Source organism: Anolis sagrei, chromosome 2 (assembly GCF_037176765.1).
Source record: "Anolis sagrei isolate rAnoSag1 chromosome 2, rAnoSag1.mat, whole genome shotgun sequence".
In the NCBI taxonomy this organism is placed as follows: domain Eukaryota; kingdom Metazoa; phylum Chordata; class Lepidosauria; order Squamata; family Dactyloidae; genus Anolis; species Anolis sagrei.
Genome location: NC_090022.1, coordinates 177900650 through 177918977, shown reverse-complemented (window position 1 = coordinate 177918977; position 18328 = coordinate 177900650). Strand labels below are relative to the sequence as shown.

General features: G+C 42.6%; 1 long non-coding RNA gene across 1 annotated transcript; it reads left to right on the top strand.

Annotated features, from left to right (window-relative positions):
- Positions 1-8558: 8558 nt before the first annotated feature.
- LOC132766532 (uncharacterized) lies at positions 8559-16713 on the top strand. The gene is made up of 2 exons (XR_010909272.1): positions 8559-8655; positions 16462-16713. It is a non-coding gene; the product is annotated as an uncharacterized lncRNA (long non-coding RNA).
- The last annotated feature ends 1615 nt before the right edge of the window (positions 16714-18328 follow it).

The window sequence follows — 18328 nt, the reverse complement described above, 5'->3', positions numbered from 1 at the left end:
TCCCCAGACTCCACCAGTGTTCACATTTGCGCATATTGAGTATATGTGCCAAATTTGGTCCAGATCCACCATTGCGTGAGTCCACAGTGCTCGCTGAATATAGGTGAACTACAACTCCCAAACTCAAGGTCAATGCCCACCAAACCCTTCCAGTGTTTTCCGTTGGTCATGGCAGTTCTGTGCAGCAAATTAGGTTCAAAATCATCGCTGGTGGAGTTCAGAATGCTCTTTGATTATAGGTGAACTATAAATCCCAGCAACTACAACTCCCAAATTACAAAATCAATCCTCCCCCAACCCCACTAGCATTTACATGTGGGTGCATTGGGTATTTGTGCCCAGTTTGGTCCAGTGAATGAAAATACATCTTGCATATCTGATATTTATATTATAATTTATAACAGTAGGAAAATGACTGTTATGAAGTAGCAACAAAAACAATGTTATGGTTGGGAGTCACCATAACATGAGGGACTATATTAAGGGGTCACGGCATTAGGAAGGTTGAGAACCACTGGTCTAGATCTAGGGAAGTCATGCCACCCCTCTATTCCGCTTTGGTTAGACCACACCTGGAATATTGTGTCCAATTCTGGGCACCACAATTGAAGAAAGATATTGACAAGCTGGAATGAGTCCAGAGGAGGGCGACTAAAATGATCAAGGGTCTGGAGAACAAGCCCTATGAGGAGCGGCTTAAAGAGCTGGGCATGTTTAGCCTGAAGAAGAGAAGGCTGAGAGGAGATATGATAGCCATGTATAAATATGTGAGAGGAAGTCACAGGGAGGAGGGAGCAAGCTTGTTTTCTGCTGCCCTGGAGACTAGGATGCGGAACAATGGCTTCAAACTACAAGAAAGGAGATTCCATCTGAACATGAGGAGGAACTTCCTGACTGTGAGAGCTGTTCAGCAGTGGAACTCTCTGCCCCAGAGTGTGGTAGAGGCTCCTTCTTTGGAAGCTTTTAAACAGAGGCTGGATGGCCCTCTGTCAGGGGTGGTTTGAATGCAATATTCCTGCTTCTTGGTCCATGAGGTCTCTTCCAACTCTAGGATTCTATCCATCCATTCCAAGCTCTAATTTTAACATGAAAGGAGTGGTTTTAGTTCCTAATATCAAAATGTTGGGAGTGGGAAAAGGGCTTGCTTGTCAGCAATATTTGGGTGTTCCTTGTCATCTATAACTTCATCACACTACAAACACTTTAATTCCGGTTTCTGCCTCCTGCAGAATTCTGGGGTTTGTAGTATAGGGAGGCTGTTAAAGGCTCCCCCTAAACTACAAACCACAGAATTCTGCAGGAGGCAGAAACCGGAATTAAAGTGGATTCATTCTCTAGTGTGATGAGGTCGCTGGTCAAGAACAGAGTTGTCAACGAATGTATGTTCCTGATGTATGAAATGTATGTATGTGTGGAAGAAAAAGAACCAAGATTTAAATCAGGGGTCCTCAAACTTTTTGAACAGTCGGCCAGGTCACAGTCCCTCAAACGGTTGGAGGGCCAAATTATAATTTGAAAAAAAAAAACATGAATTCCTATGAACACTGCACATATCTTATTTGTAGTGCAAAAACACTTTAAAACAATACAATAATCAAAAGGAAGAGGGCAGATATAATTTCATTTTGGAGGGAATTCCATAGCCAAGGGGCCACCACAGAAAAGGCCCTGTCTCTTGTCTCCACCAAACATGCCTGCGAAGGAGGCGGGACCGAGAGCAGGGCCTCTCCAGACGATCTTAGCACTCTTGATTGTTCATAGGGGAGAATACGTTCGGCTAGTGTGTGTGTGTGTGTGTATATATATCACGAAAACCATTATGCAATGTTGGACATTGCAAATGGTCGGTGCCAAAAGTTCCTCTGTGCTGTTCCTCTAGAGAAAGCTATTGCAGTTTATGGGGTGCTTTAAGAAGATAGCTGCATTATACAGACTCAAAGGTCATAATCCCGGGCAGAGCTGAACTGTGGCCCTTTGGATTCTATGTTCTGCATCAGGGATAGCCAGTTGTGATGTGGGTGTTGTAATCTAAAAATATCTAAAAATACATAGGAGATGTATTTTATGTGACAGGAGGGAACTTTGTGGTTTCCCTGACTTTGTGGCTCCCTTCCGCTGAAACTGGCCATATGCAAGAAAGAAAAGAGGTAGTTCAAGAAGGACCATGAGCAGCAGAAATGGTTGTGCAAAGGTCACAGCTAGAACCACAGAGATTAGACTTAGACTCTGTCCTGCATCTTGTCTGGCTTAGCCCCAAAAGGTGCTTTCTCAATCGGAAGAGGCTAAAGGTTGTCATCCTTCAGACACAGTTCTCAAAAACAGCAGCACCATCCAGAAGCTAACTCTCTCCTTCAAGTGTCAGCCACAGTTTCTTGCTCATCTGGAGATCTCAAACACTGCAAGAAATAAAAGAAAAGGTCCTGGAAAGAATAGGAAATAAGCAAGAGGGACCAGGCTTATTTTCTGCTGCCTGAGAGACTAGGACTCTGAGCAATTGGTTCAAATTACAAGAAAGGAGATTCCACCTGAACTTTCCTGACTGTAAGAGCTGTTCAGCAGTGGAACTCTCTGCCTTGGAGTGTGATGGAAGCTCCTTTCTTGGAAGCTTTTAAACAGAGCCTGGATGGTCATCTGACGGGAGTGCTTTGATTGTGCTATTCCTGCATGGCAGAATGGGGTTCGATTGGATGGCCCATGAGATCTCTTTTAACTCTATGATTTCCAGTTTTACACAAAAGGAGAATGTGTCACTGGAACCCTTCCACCTACTGAAAATATGGATTGATGTTTCTGGGGGATTTTAGGAGGGACAACTCATCCGCATCTAAAATACGGAGGGGTTGATGATCACAAAAAATATCGAGGGGGTTAATATATTTCAACCATCTTTGTATTAGTTAATTTGGAGTGAAGGTGAAAGAGACATATTGTTCCTCTGTGGTAAGCCAGAAGAAATTTCAGCCTGCATTTTTCCAATGCAATGCCCTAACATTCTTTATCTGTGAGGCAAAGGGCACTCCCGGACTCCATGGGTATATCTGAGAACACAGTTATACTTGGATGTGAGGAAACTTATCACTACACTGCACGCTTACATAAGCAAAGGTCAGGATCAAGATGGGGTCTATGAGTCTTGTTACATAAAAGATGTCACAATCTCTTATGCTGTTTTGAAGACTAGGACACAGTAGAGCAATGGATTCAGATTGCAGGAAAGGAAATTCCAGCTGAAATTTAGGAAGAAGTTCCTGATGACAAGAGTCGTTTGGTAGTGAAATATACTGCCTTAGAGGGTGGTGGAATCTCCTTCTCCTTCCTGAAAAGCTCTCCGTTGGCTTTGGCTGTGTATTTCTGCAAAGCAGTGGGTTGGACTGGATGATCTTTGTGGTCTCTTCCAATTCTATGATTCTACTAGCCGTCCCCTGCCACGCGTTGCTGTGGCCCACATGGGGGTTCTGTGTGGAAGGTTTGGCCCAATTCCTATCGTTGGTGGAGTTCAGAATGCTCTGTGATTGTAGGTGAGCTATAAACCCCAGGAACTACAACTCCCAAATGTGAAGATTCAATTTTCCCCAAACTCCACCAGTGTTCACATTTGGGCATATTGAGTATTATTGTAGAGTTTGGTCCAGAACCATCATTGTTTGAGTCCACAGTGCTCTCTGGATGTAGGTGAACTACAACTCCAAAACCAAAGGACACTGCCCACCAAACCCTTCCAGTATTTTCTGTTGGTCATGGGAGAACTGTGTGCCAAGTTTGGTTCAATTCCATCGTTGGTGGGGTTCAGAATGTTCTTTGATTGTAGGTGAGCTATAAAACCCAGGAACTACAACTCCCAAATGTGAAGATCCTATTTTCCCCAAACTCCATCAGTGTTCACATTTGGGCATATTGAGTATTCTTGTAGAGTTTGGTCCAGATCCATCATTGTTTGGGTCCACAGTGATCTCTGGATGTAGGTGAACTACAACTCCAAAACCAAAGGACACTGCCCACAAAACCCTTCCAGTATTTTCTGTTGGTCATGGGAGAACTGTGTGCCAAGTTTGGTTCAATTCCATCGTTGGTGGGGTTCAGAATGTTCTTTGATTGTAGGCGAACTATGAATCCGAGCAACTACAACTCCCAAATAACAAAATCAATTTTTTTAATTAAGAACATACATTGGGTTGTTAGGTGTCTTGTTTCCAAATTTGGTGCCAATTCGTCCAGTGGTTTTTGAGTTCTGTTAATCCCACAAACCAACATTACATTTTTATTTATATAGGTAAGTTTCCCAAGAAAACCTAGCCATAACCAGGATCCAAGAAGCATTCACTTCCAAGCTTGTCAAATGGGTGTAAATCATATAATCTCCCAGATGCTGCTGGACTGCAACTCCCAGCATTCCTCAATATTGACTGAGTTGGCTAGGGCTGGAGCAACACAAGGGATACCAGTCTTTGAAGCTTACTGTAAGGTGAATTAGTTCAATTAAGCACTCAACTACACTGACCACTTAGGTTGGTTCCAAACCAGTTTTGCAGAAACCAGTTTCACTTTACAAATGATTAGATTGCAATTTCTGGAACAGGTCCGAGGCCAGGGTGCTGATTGCATTAATTATTACATTAATGCCGTATTTATGATTGCTATTGAAGAATGCGTATCTTTTCTCCCATTTCCAGGGGAGATGTGCACGTGCTCCAGAGGCACACAAGGTGGAAAGTATTCAATTTTCTATCCCATGGGTTACCACTGCCCAGAAATGCCCTTGGATTTTCACCAGCCTGCCCAAATTTAACAACGTATATCAGCGGAGCCAATTTCACAATGTGGTGTGGTTTAAAATGCACCCATGTTCCAGCACCTTCAGGGCTTAGAATGATAGAGCCTAGACTTGGAAGAGACCACAAGGACCATCTAGTCCAACCCCTTCTGGCATGAAGGAAGACACAATCAAAGGCCCCCTGACAGATGGCCATCCAGCCTCTGTTTAAAAGAAAACTCCAGAGAAGGAGACTCCACCACACTTCAAGGAAACCACATATTTCTCTGCTCTTACCATCAGGAAGTTCTTGCTAATGCTTAGGTATTATTTTTCCTTATTTTTGAGTTTCCCGCAACTTGCCTTAAGTCAGTTTAAACTCCTTAAAGCACACTACAGTGTAGAGTGTGTTGTCTGGCTGCCTCTGTTTGAAGTTAAATTTAAACGTCATTATATGATCAATATAGATAAGCCTATCTTGATGCCAACCAATTCTACTGTTTATCTCTAGTACAATCTCCTCGTAGTGCAGTTCCTGAAATCCAAGCAGTTATATTAGCAATAGCATGAGGACAACAACAACAACAACACATTATATTACCTGCCTCTCCTGATGGCTTGGGGCAAAGTACAATAAACTCAAAAATAAATAAACATAAAATACAATAAATTACTAAATTTCATAGATAAAGACACATATAAACATATCGTATTCACTCAATTCTAATGCTCACCTTTTTTGACTAAATTACCATCCCAAAATTAGGGTGCACATTAGATTAATGTAATATGGGTTTCAGTGTTTTGAAAATTGGGGTGCACATTAGGTTTGATGGCACAATTGTTTATTCGTTCAGTTGCTTCCGACTCTTCGTGACTTCATGGACCATCCCATGCCAGAGCTCCCTGTCTGCCATCACCACCCCCAGCTCCTTCAGAGTCAAGCTAGTCACTTCAAGGATCCCATCCACCCATCTTACCCTTGGTCAGCCCCTCTTCCTTTTTCCTTCCATTTTCCTCAGCATCATTTTATTCTCTAAGCTTTCCTGTCTCCTCATGATGTGGCCAAAGTACTTCAACTTTGCCTCTAATATCCTTCCCTCCAATGAGCAGTCGGGCTTTATTTCCTGACGTATGGACTGGTTGGATCTTCTCGCAGTCCAAGGCACTCTCAGAACTTTCCTCCAACACCACAGTTCAAAAGCATCTCTCTTCCTTCGCTCAGCCTTCCCTAAGGTCCAGCTCTCACATCCGTAGGTGACTACAGGGAATACCATTGCTTTAACTATGCGGATATTTGTTGCCAATGTGATGTCTCTACTCTTCACTATTTTATCGAGATTGGTCATTGCTCTCCTCCCAAGAAGTAAACGTCTTCTGATTTCTTGGCTGCAGTAATTTTTGCACCTAGAAATACAAAGTCTGTCACAGCCTCCACGTTTTCTCCCTCTATTTTCCAGCTATCAATCAGTCTGGTTGCCAGAATCTTGGCTTTTTAAAAAAATGTTTAACTGCAACCCAGCTTTTGCACTTTCTTCTTTCACCTTGGTTAGAAGGCTCCTCAGCTCCTCCTCGCTTTCGGCCATCAAAGTGGTATCATCTGCATATCTAAGGTTGTTAATGTTTCTTCCAGCAATTTTAACCCCAGCCTTGCATTCATCAAGCCCCGTACATTGCAGGATGTGTTCTTCATACAATAGACTCAAATAAATACAGGTATATGAAAATGTATACCAAACACAGCCACAGAATTCACATATAGTGGTAACAGAATGCAAATCAAAACTCACGACTGAAAGTTTACTGGGTAGGCCTGCTAGAAGAGATGGGTCTTCAATTGCGTTTTAAATTCTGACACTTCATTTAGCTGTCAGAGCTCTCCCTGCAGGTCATTTCACAGCCGATGAAAAGGTCCTCTGGGTGACAATCACCAGTAAGGTTTGGATAGTTGATGTCCCCTAGAGGATGTCAGTGTCCTAAGAGACTGTCTGTGTGGGAGAAGGTGATCCTTTAGGTAACCTGCACCCAAACCATGTAGGACTTTAAAGGTAAAATCCAACACCTTGTACTTTGTCTGGAAACTAATTGACAGATAGTGGAGTGACTTTAGTATGGAAGTGATATGCTCACTCCTGGATGTTCCCATAACCAATCGGGCTGCTATATTTTGAACCAACTGGAGTTCAACTGGTGGGGACGAGGGAGAGGGCCTTCTCGGTGGTGGCCCCCCGACTCTGGAACTCACTTCCCAAGGACATCAGACATGCCCCAACGCTGGCAGTCTTTAGGAGGCACCTGAAAGCATGGTTGTTCCAGTGTGCCTTTCCAGAATAAGGAAAACTCTTAGCAACATGTCCTCAAATGCACTTTAACATTAATTTAGGATTGTCTGCACGCTCTCATCTTTCTTTGAAAACTCTGTCCTAGTTACACCCTTCCTTGTTCATGCCCAGCATTATTTTTTAAATTTTAAATTATTAAATTTGGCCTGGCCATAGGTTTTTAAATGTTGTATGTTATTGTTATTGTTTATTTTTATTTATGAGATTTTTTAAACTGTTTTGTATTGATTATTTTGTTATTGCCTTTGTTTATTGATGTACTGTGGGCTTGGCCTCATGTAAACTGCACCTTACTTACTTACTTACTTACTTAGACGATCCCTCGTTTCCGAGGATGATTGTATTCCAATATTCTTGTGGGTCCGTATGTGGCTGTGGAGCCCTATTCTTGCTCTGCATCTTCTTCTGCAGTGAGGGCATTGGTTTCCAGGTGGAAGGCGGTCTCGGTCGGGGTTGGCTTGATGCGCCTTCCTCTTGGCACGCTTCTCCCTTTTGCCCTCCATTCGTGCCTCTTCAAATTCTGCAGCACTGCTGGTCACAGCTGACCTCCAGCTGGAGCGGTCAAGGGCTAGGGCTTCCCAGTTCTCAGTGTCTATGCCAGAATTTTTAAGGTTGGCTTTGAGCCCATTTTTAAATCTCTTTTCCTGTCCACCAACATACACCACACCAAGTCCCTTGGGGAGATGGTAGCGGGGTATAAATAAACATTATTATTATTATTATTATTATTATTATTATTATTATTTCTGGACTTAGTACAAAGCTACCTTTACATTTGAAGTAAGTGCTGCTAGGTAACAAGTAGCAAGACATAGTGTGGCCTTGTGTTTTGAGTTTTGGACAATGGCTCCAGAGATCAGGGTTTGATTCCTGTCTCGGCCATGGAAACACACTGAGTGACAGTGTACGAGTCACACTCTCTCAGCCCCAGGAAACCCTGGGGATCACCATAAGTGGGAAGTGGAGGTACACAACAACAACAACACATTAGTTTAGGCTTCCTGTTTAAAGATACAGGAAACGACTCTGGCTTTCCCCCTGGCAAGCCTATTAGGAGAAGAAAGGAGAGAAATTAGATGACATGGCCCCATTTCTATATGTGTCACACCCAAAGCACAAAACTTCAGATTTCACCTAGTAATTAAACATGGTTTTATTTTTTGGTTTAAGGAAGAACTGGCTCACATCCTGCTTATTTGATGGTTTTCAGAAAGAAACATGAGTAACCTCCAGATGAATTAATCCAGCTTTTTTTTTACTTCGAACGAGAACCTGAAGTCTAACGACAGAATGTGAGAACAGTACCTCTTTGGACGTTTCTATAGCAACGGAGGGTTTTTTCCAAAACTCATCTCAGCACCTTTATTATGTTCCTAGAGAAAAGGCAAAATGTTGCTCTGCATTAACTTCCGGGATTAAATTGGCTTAATAAATATTCCACCGCAGTTTACTTCCGGTTCCGCTTTGAAGCGACCATATCTGAATCAGAGGCGTCTGTATGAATCTGATGAATGAAATGATGCCTCTCTGGACTTGAGGTCACTCTGGTACATGTCCATGGGGGTTGGTATCCATGGGAGGTCCTGGAAGCGAGCCCCCACTGTGTATGATATTGGTTTGTGCATTTCTATTTGTTACATAATTGGTTTGTTGTAGGTTTTTTCGGGCTATATGGCCATGATTTAGAGGCATTCTCTCCTGACGTTTCGCCTGTATCTATGGGTGGAAAAGTGTTCTTGCCATACATCAACGGAACCAGTGACCGCATAGGGAAACTGGTGAGGAAACACAACCTACAAACTATCTACAGACCCCAAAAATCCCTAAGGACTCCACCCCACTCAGACCCATCGTGAGTGCCAGCTGAGAAAGGGTAAACTAGGTGCCATAGGTGGTACAATGGGTTAAACCTATGTGCTGCTGAACTGCTGACAGTTCCAATCCGTGGTCCAGGGTGAGTTGGCAGTTCCAATCCGTGGGCCAGGGTGAGCTCCCACTGTTAGCCCTAGCTCCTGTCAACCTAGCAGTTTGAAGAAATGCAAATATGAGTAGATCAATAGGTACAGCCTTTGTGGAAAAAGGCAAAAATACACTCCATGCAGAAATTCTGGCCACACGACTAGGAGGTATCTACGGACAATGCAGGCTCCTCATCTTGCAAATGGAGATGAGCACTTCCTCCTGAGCCAGAGATGAGCACGGCCTCCAGAGCCGGAAATGAATAGAGACACCTTTGCCTTTGGGCCCTTCCACACACCTCTGTCTCCCAGAATATCAAGGCAGAAAATCCCACAATATCTGCTTTGAACTGGGTTATCCGGGTCCACACTCAGATAGTGGGGGATTTTCTGCCTAGATATTCTGGGATATAGGGCTGTGTGGAAGGGCCCTTTGTCTGCCTGTTTGTATGTCATTGTATTTCATTGTAACAATGCTCTGAATGTATTGTTGAAGGCTTTCATGGCCGGAATCACTGGGATGTTGTAGGTTTTTCGGGCTATATGGCCATGGACTAGAGGCATTCTCTCCTGACGTTTTGCCTGCATCTATGGCAAGCATCCTCAGAGGTAGTGAGGTCTGTTGGAACTAAGAAAAAGGGTTTATATATCTGTGGAATGACCAGGGTGGGACAAAGGACTGTTGTCTGCTGGAGCTAGGTGTGAATGTTTCAACTGACCACCTTGATTAACATATAATAGCCTAACAGTACTTAGAGCAAACTTTTGTTGAGAGGTGATTAGATGTCCTTGTTTGTTTCCTCTCCGTTGTTGTGCTGTTGTAATTTTAGAGTTTTTTTTTAATACTGGTAGCCAGATTTTGTTCATTTTCATGGTTTCCTCCTTTCTGTTGAAATTGTCCACATGCTTGTGTATTTATATGGCCATTATATGCTAATCTAGGTGGTCAGTTGAAACATTCACACCTAACTCCAGCAGACCAGAGTCCTTTGTCTCACCCTGGTCATTCCACAGATATATAAACCCCTTTTCCTAGTTCCAACAGACCTCACTACCTCTGAGGATGCTTGCCATAGATGCAGGCAAAACGTCGGGAGAGAATGCCTCTAGACCATGGCCATACAGCCCGAAAAAAACCTACAACAACCAAGGCTCTGAATGTTTGCTTGTGTCTGTTTATATGTTGTGATCCACTTTGAGTCCCCTCAGGGAGAAGGGCGGAATATAAATAAATTATTAAAAGTACTATCATGCCTGTCACCTGCATGCTATTAGATGGAATCTTAGATTTTGATTTTATTTTCCACCAAATCTTGCATTCAACTCGAGGCATTCCAGAACTTCAATGCTCAGGCCAATGGACTGCTACGCTGAGCTCTTAAAACATTGACAGCTGCCTTCCTAGGCCCCTTCTACTCTGCCATGTAATCCAGATTATCAAAGCCGAAAGTCTATATTAACTGCTTTGAACTGGATTATATGAGTCTGCACTGCCCGATAATTCAGTTCAAAGCAGAAAAACTGGTTTTTATATGGCAGTGTAGATGGGTCCCTAGTTTTCTCCCCAATGGGAGAGAAAACCACATTATTCAACTGTGTTCAACATGAAAGGACAAGGACAAGAATGACTGCTAACCCTGGCTAAGTGCCTAAGCAGCCTGACATCTAATGTGTCACCTGCCACTTTGACTGCCAGGCCATCAAATGCTAATGAAGGTGGTCAGTTGAAACATTCACACCTAGCTCCAACAGACAGGAGTTCTTTCTCCCACCCTAGTCATTCCACAGATATATAAATCCATTTTCCTCATTCCAACAGACCTCACAACTTCTGAGGATGCTTGCCATAGATACAGGAGAAATGTCAGGAGAGAATGCCTCTAGAACATGGCCATATAGCCCGAAAAAACCTACAACAACCCAGTGATTCCGGCCATGAAAGCCTTTGACAATACATTCTTACATAATTGTCTTGCACTCATTTTATAATTGCATCGTTCCTCCCTTCCTTGAATCTATATGTATTTATGGTATGCCTTTGGACAGGCTGGCAGGCTTTTTACTGTCAAAAGGAAAATGGGTTCCCTTTATTTATTTCGTATCAAAAGCATTGCATAAATTAGTATAAAACTGATAAATAGAAGGTATGCAGGCGGCTAAATATCCTTTGACCAAAAACGGGCAATGGCATTGTCTGTAGCCTCCGACAACTCTTCCTCTGTACATGAGGCAGGGCATAGTGGACAAGCAAACAGATGCGGAGTTGTCTGTTCTGCTCCACAGTCACACAAGGTGCGGGATTCTTTTAGGTAGTGCCATTTTGCCAGGTTGTCTTTTGATCTACCCACTCGACTTCTGAGTCTGTTCAGGGACTTCCAAGTTGCCCATTCTTGGTTTGCCCTGGAGGAAGACCCTTGTGGGGAGGCATCCAGTTGGGATTTCCTGGTTTAGCTGTCCAGAGGGATACCCTTGCTGTTGCTGGGGAGATGCCAAGAAGAGTAGTGGTTCTCATAAAGCTTTTCCTTGATTTGAGTCTACTGGAGGCTGGTAGCCATGTAGTGGGTGGCTTTCACAGTGTTCAACCTTATTTCTCTCACATTTAGCAGCAACTTCCCGTCGCACATGGGGGGGGGGGGAGCAATGCCAGCTAGCTTGTAGAGTTTATCAACAGGTGTAGGTTTAAGACATCCTGTGATTATTCTGCATGTTTTATTCAATGCTATGTTCACCTGCTTTGCATGGGCAGACTTATGCCAAACAGGGCAGGCATACTCGGTAGTTGAGTAAGACAAAGCTAGGGCTGATGTTCTTATTAATTTTGGGTCTGCACCCCATGTGCTGCCAGTTAGTTTCCGCAGGATGTTATTGTGTGCAGCTAATTTATTTATTTATTTATTCAAAATATTAATATTTTGCTCTTCTCACCCCGAAGGGGACTCAGGGCGGAGCATCTATATATATAAATTTGTTAGGGGCATCCAACGAGGAAACAAAACTTAAAAAAACCCCAACGAAACTGTACCAAAATTGCCATGCCCATAACACAACCCACAAGGTACAAACATATCTACTCAAAATGAAAAACAACACAACAACACACTCACAAAACGGCAAAACAACAAAACTCAAAAAACCCCAACGAAACTTAACCAAAATTGCCATGCCTATAACACAACCCACAAGGTACAAACATATCTACTCAAAATGAAAAACAACACAACAACACACTCACAAAACGGGAAAACAACAAAACTATAAAAAAACCAACGAAACTTAACCAAAATTGCCATGCCCATAACACAACCCACAAGGTATAAACATATCTACTCAAAATGAAAAACAACACAACACACTCACAAAACAGCAAAACACAAACATATCTACTCAAAATGAAAAACAACACAACAACACACTCACAAAACGGCAAAACAACAAAACTATAAAAAAAACCAACGAAACTTAACCAAAATTGCCATGCCCATAACACAACCCACAAGGTACAAACATATCTACTCAAAATGAAAAACAACACAACAACACACTCACACAACGGGAAAACAACAAAACTAAAAAAAAACCAACGAAACGTAACCAAAATTGCCATGCCTATAACACAACCCACAAGGTACAAACATATCTACTCAAAATGAAAAACAACACAACAACACACTCACAAAACGGCAAATCAACAAAACTCACAAACCCCCCAACGAAACTTAACCAAAATTCCCATGCCCATAACACAACCCATAAGGTACAAACATATCTACTCAAAATGAAAAACAACACAACAACACACTCACAAAACGGCAAAACAACTGAGCATGCGCATTGGTGCCCAGCCGCAAGTTCCCTGGCGCGCACACACAGTTCCCTCTGCGGAGGCCATGCCCACTCCAAGCCCCGCCGCGCGGCTTCCCGCACACACACACCCACCGCACGCACACACACAACCCCACGCTCCATCACTCCCCCCGCCGCACACACACACACGCAACCCCACGCTCCATCACTCCCTCACCGCCACACACACGCGCGCAACCCCACTCCCCCCCGCTGCCGCACACACACACGCAACCCCACGCTCCATCACTCCCCCCGCTGCCGCACACACACACACAACCTCACGCTCCATCACTCGCCTGCCCCAATCTTACCTCCTTTTACTTCACGCCACCTCCAAACCCCACCGCACCCCTTCCCGCCCTGTCAAAATCCAGGAAAGACAGGAAGGAAGGAAAGAAGGAAGAAAGAGAAAGGGAGATAAAGAAAAGGGGGAAGGAAGGAAAGTTAGAGAAAGAAGGAAGAAGAAAAGGAAAGAAAAGGAAAGATGGAAGGAAAGAAAAGAGAGACAGCAGAAGAGAAAGAAAAAGGGGGAAGGAAGGAAAGAGGTAGAGAAGGAAGAAATGAGAGACAGAGGGAAAGAAAAAGGGGGAAGGAAGGAAGGAGAGAAGGAAAGAAAAAAGGGAATGAAAGAAGGAAAGAGGGAGTGAAGGAAGGGGGAAGATGTAGAGAAAGAGGGAGGGAAGGAAAGAAGGAAAGAGAGAAGGAAGAAAAGAGACCAGAAGAGAAAGAAAAAGGGGGAAGGAAGGAAGGAGAGAAGGAAAGAAAAAAGGGAATGAAGGAAGGAAAGAGGGAGTGAAGGAAGGGGGAAGATGTAGAGAAAGAGGGAGGGAAGGAAAGAAGGAAAGAGAGAAGGAAGAAAAGAGACCAGAAGAGAAAGAAAAAGGGGGAAGGAAGGAAGGAGAGAAGGAAAGAAAAAAGGGAATGAAGGAAGGAAAGAGGGAGTGAAGGAAGGGGGAAGATGTAGAGAAAGAGGAAGGGAAGGAAAGAAGGAAAGAGAGAAGGAAGGAAAGAGGCCAGAAGAGAAAGAAAAAGGGGGAAGGAAGGAAGGAGAGAAGGAAAGAAAAAAGGGAATGAAAGAAGGAAAGAGGGAGTGAAGGAAGGGGGAAGATGTAGAGAAAGAGGGAGGGAAGGAAAGAAGGAAAGAGAGAAGGAAGAAAAGAGACCAGAAGAGAAAGAAAAAGGGGGAAGGAAGGAAGGAAGGAGAGAAGGAAAGAAAAAAGGGAATGAAGGAAGGAAAGAGGGAGTGAAGGAAGGGGGAAGATGTAGAGAAAGAGGGAGGGAAGGAAAGAAGGAAAGAGAGAAGGAAGAAAAGAGACCAGAAGAGAAAGAAAAAGGGGGAAGGAAGGAAGGAGAGAAGGAAAGAAAAAAGGGAATGAAGGAAGGAAAGAGGGAGTGAAGGAAGGGGGAAGATGTAGAGAAAGAGGGAGGGAAGGAAAGAAGGAAAGAGAGAAGGAAGGAAAGAGGCCAGAAGAGAAAGAAAAAGGGGGAAGGAAGGAGATAGAGAAGGAAGAGGAGAAGGAAAGATGGGAGGGAAGGAAGGAAGGAGGGAAAGAAGGAGAGAAAGAGGGAAGGTTGGTCACAGCAATGCGTGGCGGGTAAAGGTTGTTATTTCTATGATTATTATGATGCTATTATTCCTATGAGACCCTTTTAGGGGGAATGGGAGAGGTGTCAGGTCCCGGAGGCAATGCATTGCATTATTGTTATTGTTATGATGGTGGTGAAATAAAAGGAAATAAAAAGCGAAAGAAGGAAGCAAACAGGGAGGGAAGAAAGGCAAAGGAAGAAAGGGGGAGGGAATGAAGGAAAGAGAGAAGGATGAAACCAAGTAGTGAAAGAAGGAAAGAAAGAAAGAGGTAGAGAAGGAAGAAAGGAGAGAAAGGGGGAGGAAAAGGGGGAAGGAATAGGTAGGTACCTCTCTTTCATAATAGTCCAGATATCTACCTCAACTTTGATAAGTTTTACTATAGGCCACAGCAACGCGTGGCAGGGCACAGCTAGTAACATATATACGGCAAACATTCAATGCCGGGACAAGAATTCATATACACATACATAAACATTAAAAACATTAATGGTGTTCAAGCAGTATTCCTATATGCTAGTGTTTGATCTAAGGTGACACAGAAATATTTAGGATGGAAACAATGTTCAAGCTCTTGACCTTCCCAGGTGACTTTCAATTTCCTGTTGGCTTCACGGTTGCGTAGGTGGAAAGCACACATTTGTGTCTTGGCAGGGTTAGGCTTCAGGTGGTTATCTTTGAAGTACCTGGAGTTGGCTAAAATTTCTGAACAATCTAGGACCTAAGGCAGTGGTTCTCAACCTTCCTAATGCCGTGACCCCTTAATACAGTTCCTCATGTTGTGGTGACCCCCAACCATAACATTTTTTTTGCTAATTCATAACTGTAGTTTTGATTTTGTCATTTGGGAGATGTAGTTGCTGGGGTTTATAGTTCACCTAAATTCAAAGAGCATTCTGTACTCCACCAATGATGGAATTGAACTAAATTTGGCACACAGAACTATCATGACCAACAGAAAATACTGGAAGGGTTTGGTGGGCATTGACCTTGAGTTTTGGAGTTGTAGTTTACCTATATCCAGAAACCACAGTGGACTCAAACAATGATGGATCTGGCACAGATTTGGTGCAAATACTCAATATGCCCAAATGTGATCAACTGGTGGAGTTTGGGAAAACTAGATCTTGACATTTGGGAGTTGTAGTTCCTGGGATTTATAGTTCAGATTCAATCAAAGAGCATTCTGAACTCCACCAATGATGGAATTGAACTAAACTTGGCACACAGAGCTATCATGACCAACAGAAAATACTGGAAGGGTTTGGTGGGCATTGACCTTGAGTTTTGGAGTTGTAGTTTACCTATATCCAGAAACCACAGTGGACTCAAACAATGATGGATCTGGCACAAATTTGGCACAAATACTCAATATGCCCAAATGTGATCAACTGGTGGAGTTTGGGAAAACTAGATCTTGACATTTGGGAGTTGTAGTTCCTGGGATTTATAGTTCAGATTCAATCAAAGAGCATTCTGAACTCCACCAATGATGGAATTGAACCAAACTTAGCACACAGAACTATCATAACCAACAGAAAATACTGTTTCCTGATGGTCTTTGGTGACACCTCTGACACCCCCTTGCGACCCCCCCCCCAGGGGTCCCAACCCCCAGGTTGAGAAACACTGACCTAAGGGAAAGCAAGTGCTCTTGAGATATCTATGCTCAGTTGGATCTAGCAAGCATAGGTAGGTCTTCTGCCACAAGATTCTTAGCTTCCCACAAAAGGAATATTCATTTAGAACACTATCTGACTATTCCACTACCGCTACCCTTAGGAAGAATATATAGTAGAGCTAGGTTTGAAAACTCAGTATTAAGATGCAAACCGGGTGTTACCGTAACATCCCAAGAAGTGAACGATTCTGCTTATGGGGAGAACAAACTGTGGAAGATATTGAACATTTCTTAATTGATTGTCCAGCATATACTGAACTGCGATACAGATAGTTACACCCGATATTATCCAACTGCAGGTCCTCCAACAGAAATGGCATTCCTCTTGCAAGGACAGGAAAGATCCAGCATAATCAGAGTAAGCCTTTTTATTCTGAAAGCTATTAAGAAAAGAGCAGATTTCCTGAAAGAAGAACCAGGAAAATAAGATTCTGACTGTAAATAGAAGGTCAGCTTCTGTCCTTTACTTTTTTGCCTTGTCTTTTACCCATGTTGTATTTTGAAATGGTCATATGACTGGTCAAATAAATAAATAGTTATTATCACTTGAATGTCTATATGTTTAGATACATTTGCATCACTGCTATTAGTGGATACTGGTCTTTCTGGCTTTTTAATGTTGCAATGTGCGTTGTAGACAGTGGCACTATTAAATCAATTTATAGAATAAGTAAACTGCGAATGAAAACCTTTTGTTTTCAGACTAGATTTCTTCATTATTCTAGTAGCCAAGGTGCCTTTCCCCATTTTTTGAGCCCTCTTCTAAGAAGAGTAGAAATCACAGCTGGTCACATGAGCTTGTGCATAAACTTTTGGATTAAAGTGGAGGTAGAAGCAAAAACAGGCATTTATCTTTTTGGGAATCAGATACTCATTTATTTATACACATAATAAAATTGAAAAATGTGTATGTGGCGGAGGTGTCCACTTACACAGACAGCCTCTGGCCTCCACAAACAGGTTATAGTTCACCCACATCGTTATGTATTTTTTCATGAAATTAAAACAACATTTATTGATAGACAAACGGAGCTTCTTTTCTCCTGGTTGCCACAATAAAGTTTCTGTTGAAAAAAGAAATCTTTTTAAAAAAATAAACTTTTATTAAGTTTTTTTCAGGGTATATATAAAAAAAAGTGTGGGGGGACATTTAAGCTTATGCAGTTCTATGTATTGTCGAAGGCTTTAATGGCTGGAATCACTGGGTTGTTGTAGGTTTTTTCGGGCTGTATGGCCATGGTCTAGAGGCATTCTCTCCTGACGTTTCACCTGCATCTATGGCAAGCATCCTCAGAGGTAGTGAGATGATGCAGTTCTGTTCTTTGATCTTTTCGTTTCCCAATATGAGTACTGTTATTTTACTATGCTGTATATAACTCTGTCGTGACTTTAATTATGTATTTTCTAATGGGAGTATTCATAAAAAATGAAATCTATTCTTTCTAATAATTAACTAAATGATATTACCTAACACCCCAAAACAAACAAGGCCTTTTTCAAATAACTCAGGCACCACCGGGTATCCAAGCTAGTAGAATAATAGATTTGGAAGAGACCATGTGAACCATCTAGTCCAACTCTCTGCCATGTGGGAAAAGCACAAAGCACCCTCAATGGGTGGCCACCCAGGCCCCTCCTACACAGCCATATAATCCAGATCATAAAATCACATAATATACATTATCTACTTTGCACTGGATTATATGAGTCTACACTGCCATATAATCCAGTTCAAAACAGATAATCTGAATTGTATATTGCAATGTAGAAGGGGCCCCAGCCTCTGTTTAAAAGCCTTCAAGGAAGGAAGTACTCATTAGAGAATCATTGCAAATCATTTAAAAAAAAACATTCAACACATCCAGACCACAGCCAACATTCTCTTCTCTATAGATGAGAAAAGGACATGTGATTTAGGCCCCTTCTACATTGCCATATAATCCCGATTATCAAAACAGATAATCCACATTATCTGCTTTGAACGGGATTATATGAGTGTATGCTGCCATATAATCCAGTTCAAAGCAGAATCTGGATTTTATATGTAGTGTAGAAGGGCCGTCACAGGGCAATCCTGTCAGGTCTAGTAAAATGTAAGTAGAGCATTGGATCTTGGGAACTCACTCCCAGGTAAATGGGTATGAATTGAACATTTACTCTGCAATT